General features: G+C 38.5%; 1 pseudogene; it reads left to right on the forward strand.

The window, feature by feature from the left end:
- The first annotated feature begins 385 nt into the window (after positions 1-385).
- Positions 386-1,967, forward strand: LOC123661446 (annotated as a pseudogene).
- Positions 1,968-5,557: the final 3,590 nt, after the last annotated feature.

Consider the following 5,557-nt stretch of genomic DNA (forward strand, 5'->3'; position numbering starts at 1 on the left):
AAAAACACGGATGTCAAAGAATACTTATAACAAATGAACACAACGATAAATAATATGAATAATATTTTTCGATTTTACTGACATAATAATGAAAAATAAGATCTGGCTATTTAAATTAAAAATAATGACTCCAATTAGAAAAAAAAAAGAAAAAATAACATTAGATCTGTAATTTTTAAGATTTGAACGGTGGTCTTTTCGGTAGATAGCGATCGGTCCATTTCCCACCTGAGCTATTACAACTTTATACACAATTGCGAAATTTACCTTCGTATTCTAACGATATTGTAGCCATTTTTTCACTGTCTAAAAACTAGGTTAAAACGACACTTTCTAAAAATGAATCCAAGCTCCAGATTCCAGATTTATTTATCTCCCCTGAAATCCCCTGCCGGATTCCCCGGATCCCCTTGGACCACTCGTTACCGAACTTGAGGTAGAACTTAGTCACATTAAGTGGAGCATACTGGGTTGTCTGAATTCCGAAGAGAGGGTAAGGACACGATGATCCTGGACTCCGGGCACTTGTTCTACTTCCATGAAGGTGATGGGCTTTCCCAAGGTGGTGTCGGTTTTCTGGTCCACAAGACTCTCACTAGCAACGTTGTGGAAGTCAGCAGTGTGTCGTCCCGGGTAGCTTACCTTGTACTTAAACTCACTGACTATGACAGGTACTCCCTGAAAGTGATACAGGTATATGCGCCGACCTCGGTACACTCTGACGATGAAGTCGAAGCCTTGTATGAAGACATTACAAGAGCCATACATGGCACTACTTCGACCGCAGGGGGCAGATACTTGTCAACTTTCTCGAATCGGAGGGGCTCTTCTTGATGAACTCATTTTTTGAGAAGAAGTCCCAAAGGAGGTGGACATGACAAAGCCCCGATACTGTGACGAGGAACGAGATAGATTTCATCGTAGCAGATAAAAGGCGTATATTCAGAGATGTCTCAGCGGTCAATAGGTTTAACACTGGCAGCGACCACCGGCTAATAATGGGGCTCTCTGAATATATGCCTCCGAAAAGAGCGGGCTCGCTTGATGAAATCTATCCTCCGACCAACGCTGCCTCAACTATGTGGCTCCGAGCAGTTCCAATTTGAACTCCAAAACCGATTCGATTCGCAGGAAACTACTGGCGACGTGGACGAGATAAACCACAACGTGGTGAAGACGGTGTGTACACTGGGTCGCAGACACTTTCCACCAACAAAGGCAACGAAGCAGACCAAATTTTCTCCCGAAGCCTTGGATCTGATGTGGCAGAGGCGCGTGTTGCCGGCTGCTTCGCCAGAACAGAGAGCTCTTTCCAAGAGGATACGAAAACTTGTACGCTGAGACCTCCGCTGCTCAAATGGAGGCGTGGTCCAGGAGTGTGGTGGTGCTGTTCTTTAAGAGAGGCGATAAGTCTCTGTTGAAGAATTACAGACCGATCTCACTTCTGAGCCACGTCTATACGCTGTTTTCGAGGGTTGTTACGAATCGTCTCGCCAGAAGACTCGACGAATTCCAACCACCAGAGCAGGCTGGGTTTCGAAATGGCTACAGCACCATAGACCACATCCATACTGTTCGGCAGATTATTCAAAAGACAGAAGAATATAATCAACCGCTGTGTATGGCATTTGTGGACTACGAGAAAGCCTTCGACTCTGTCGAGACCTGGGCTGTCCTGGACTCTCTGCAGAGATGATATCGACTGGCGATACATCGAGGTACTGAAGTCTATGTACGACGCGGCGACGATGACCGTTCATGTCCAGGACCAGAGAACAGGACCTATTTCCCTCTGGCGTAAGGTAAGACAGGGAGATGTAATATCACCGAAACTGTTTACCACTGCGCCGGAGGATGTCTTTAAGACCTTAGATTGGGGAGAACGAGGCATTAACGTCAACGGTGAATTCATCTCTCACCTTCGTTTCGCCGACGATATTGTCATCTTTGCGGAGACGTTGGATGAGTTAGGCCACATGCCACAAGCTTAAAGTCGCTCAACGTACAATGGAATGGGCTATGCTTGGGGTCTCTCTCAAAGATAAGATTAGAAATGAGACTATCCGCGAGAGAACGAAAGTAACCGAAATAGCCCACAGAATTATCAAGTTGAAGTGGCAGTGGGCTGATCATCTGTGTCGCAGGACCGATGGCCGTTGGAGCAGATGGGTCGTGGAGTGGAGACCGCATCTCGGCAAACGCAGTGTGGGACGTCCTCTGGCCCGTTAGACCGACGATCTACGTAAGATTGCCGGTGTAGGCTGGATGAGGATTGCGGAAAACCAGGATGTCTGGTGCGAACTTGGGGAGGCCTATGTCCAGCAGTGGACTACCATAGGCTTTCAGTGAGAGTGAGAAATCCCCTGCATACTAAATTTCATGAAAATCGTTGGAGCCGCGTCCGAGATTATATATATGTATACAAGAATTGTTTATTTAGTAGTATTAGATACGAGTAGATACATGTTAATAAAAAAGTTGAGTCTACAACAACGCCATTTAAATATTATTGTTGCAGGAAGGACTTCATTGAACGTGATTTTACGATAACACATAGTTGATGTGATTATCGTAAGCTAAACCATAATAATAAATAACTGCAATATAAAAAATATGAAATTTAGAAACGCCTAGTAAGCAAAAAAGCGTCAAATTGGTCATATAGTTAGTAGTTAAGTAGGTTAGGTAGGTTAGGTAGGTAGGTAGGTAGGTTAAGTAGGTTAATATATTATCACCGCCGTCTATGTGACACAGAAGAAACTATTTTAAATGCACAGAGCAAAAGTTAATAGTATAATATACTACATTAGTTACTTGTAATATTTAGACCTTTGTTTTTCTTAAAATGCGTAGTTTGAAAACATTTATTATTTGGTGTCGTCCATATTATGATTAATACGTGAGGCTTTTAGAGGGGGAGGGGGTCAAAATACCTCGAAATATCACACGGAGGAGGAGGACACTGTAAGGAGGTATCACGTGTATTTATTTTTCGTTGAACGCGCGCTTTTTATCCAAACAAACAAGCAACAAGTGTGGTTCAACCTTCACTTCTTTCTTAATATTTTAATTACGATACTTATTTTTTTTTTTTATACAACTAGGTCGGAAAATAAGCGTATGGCTCACCTGATGGTAAGCGATTACCGTAGCTTATAGACGCCTGCAACACCAGAAGCATCGCAAGCGCGTTGCCGGCCCAATCCCCAATCCCCCAGGAGGTCTGGTCACCTTACTCACCCACAATAACAGAACACTGCTTGCAAAATAGTATTCAGTAAGTACAGAGGTACCCGGACGGGTTGCTCTATATTTTGAGCAGGAAATTTCCAGCTTTGTCCTACCTCATTGCAGACAATCGCGATATTCAGCTTGTTAATGAAACATATGTCCAGGAGTGGACTGCGGTAGGTTGAAGAGAAGGAAATGTAATAAAAGAAATGATAATTTTTACGATTATTATTTAATAAACTATTAAAATTATTGATGATTAAGGAAGATACAATGCCCTCTAAGAATAATTATTATAATGTGAATTAGATCAATGAATGTCCAACAAGGACGATAAATTGATAAAATTTAATTATCACTATACATTAACAATAACATCAGTTAAAAAATATTTAAGTGTATTTATATAAGATGAAATGGTTTAAACATATGCAAATACTTGTCACTTAATAAAATTATTAATTTCAATTTACCTTATTTTGAAAAGACCTCTATTTATCCCCAAAAAATACACTAAAATCGGTTACGACTAATGCATATTACAAAAACAGTATGATACCACTACAAATGCCAATTATAGTGTTGAAACACTTAACGCCTAATCAGAAAATTTTGTCGTGAAAAACTTAAATTAAAGTACAATTTCAATAAAAAGCAAATTAAGATATTATTAACTTAACACTAAAAAAATAAAAAACCCAACCTAACCTAACCTAAAGAATAACACTAAAAAGGTAAAAACCTAAGAAATCATACGAACCCAAATTTTTTTTTTATAAAATAGTCAAAAACAAAACAAGACTAGCCGAGATATAAAAGCTAAATATATTATTTATCTTTATGCAATAACTATTTCAATATTTTGAATGAAATATCAAAAGATAAAATAGTATAGCTTCAAAATGCTTTCGAAGCTTACTGGAATAATCAAGTTTATTCGATTTTCATTTTATGTTTAATGAATTGATTATTCAATATACGCAAGTTAATTAGACATTTTAATTCAAAAACTAAACATTGCTTTGATGAGTCTTCATGATAACAGTTTTTTAGTCGCTTTTTCAATCATAATCTGTTGTGTGACGAAAAACATTTAACTGATGACTAAAAGTTAACTTTGGCGGTTTTAACAACGAACAGAACTATTGTTTCATTTAATTTATATGGGAAACGGTAAAATAATTGTTACAATACACCGACTTCTATTAATTTTTGTCCTGTTTCAGTTTTAGCGTCTTCATCTTAAACTCGTCCGCGCATTTTACTGTTATTATTTTCCTGTAACAATATTATATTTATTAAATTAATGTATAAGATATACTCGTATATTTCCTGGCTCCTATTATTGTATAATAAACAATTACTCAAAAGGAATGGTGCTGATAGCCGAAATACAGGCTAAGCCTATTTCGGTTTTAGATGCTAATTTCATTACTTCTGATATTGTTGTCACAGTATCATTGCAATATAGTTCTGAGTTTGTGAAATAAGGATATTTGGTTAATTTTTACCTGTATGAAACTTAAATGTTCACGTTAACGTCTACTCGATATATGTTTTTCTTGTAATCAATGAATTAATATTTGAAAAAGCAGTTAGAAAATGATTTTGAAATTGAGTGGACGAAGAAAAAGTCTTTAACTAACGATTTTAACAAGATATGTACGTTTGTATTATTTTCCTTTTTTCTAACGCGCATGCAACAAGCGTACGGCCCGCCTAATGAGAAGCTGTTACATAGCCTATAGACTCCTGTATCACCAAGAGCCTCGCAAGCACCTTGCCGACCCTATTCCCGTCCCTCCCCAGGAGCTCTGGCTCCCTTACTCACCACGTGAACACAACACTACTCGAGACCGGTGTTATTCCTCTATGACCTTCTGTAAGCTTGCTCGTACTTCTCCACTCAAGTGCTCCAAATTTTGACCAAAATATTTCCTCCTGTAAGTTACTTACCTAATAGCATTTTCCTTTACCTCAAACCTCTCTCTAACTGCTCTAATAATATCATCAACTTTCTCTTGATCGAGGCACATCTTAGCCGGCCTGTCCGGAAAAGCCGGTGACCGTTTCCCGGTTAAAGAGTGTGTTGATAGAACTCTGAAAAAAAATTAACACATAAGTTTTTAATGTGTTAATTAAAAAAAACAAAAGACATAAAAAAACACACTTTTCCTCTCTATAATATTAGTATAGATAGATAATAAAAGTGTATTTGGCTGAAAACAATGCAATTATAATATTTACGCTCTAGAGAAGACAGCTCGTAACAAAGTCCTGGTGGCGGTATTACAGGACTTCCAGTTGACCATATTGTATTTATCTC

Source organism: Melitaea cinxia, chromosome 17, assembly GCF_905220565.1.
Source record: "Melitaea cinxia chromosome 17, ilMelCinx1.1, whole genome shotgun sequence".
NCBI classification, from domain to species: Eukaryota; Metazoa; Arthropoda; class Insecta; order Lepidoptera; family Nymphalidae; genus Melitaea; species Melitaea cinxia.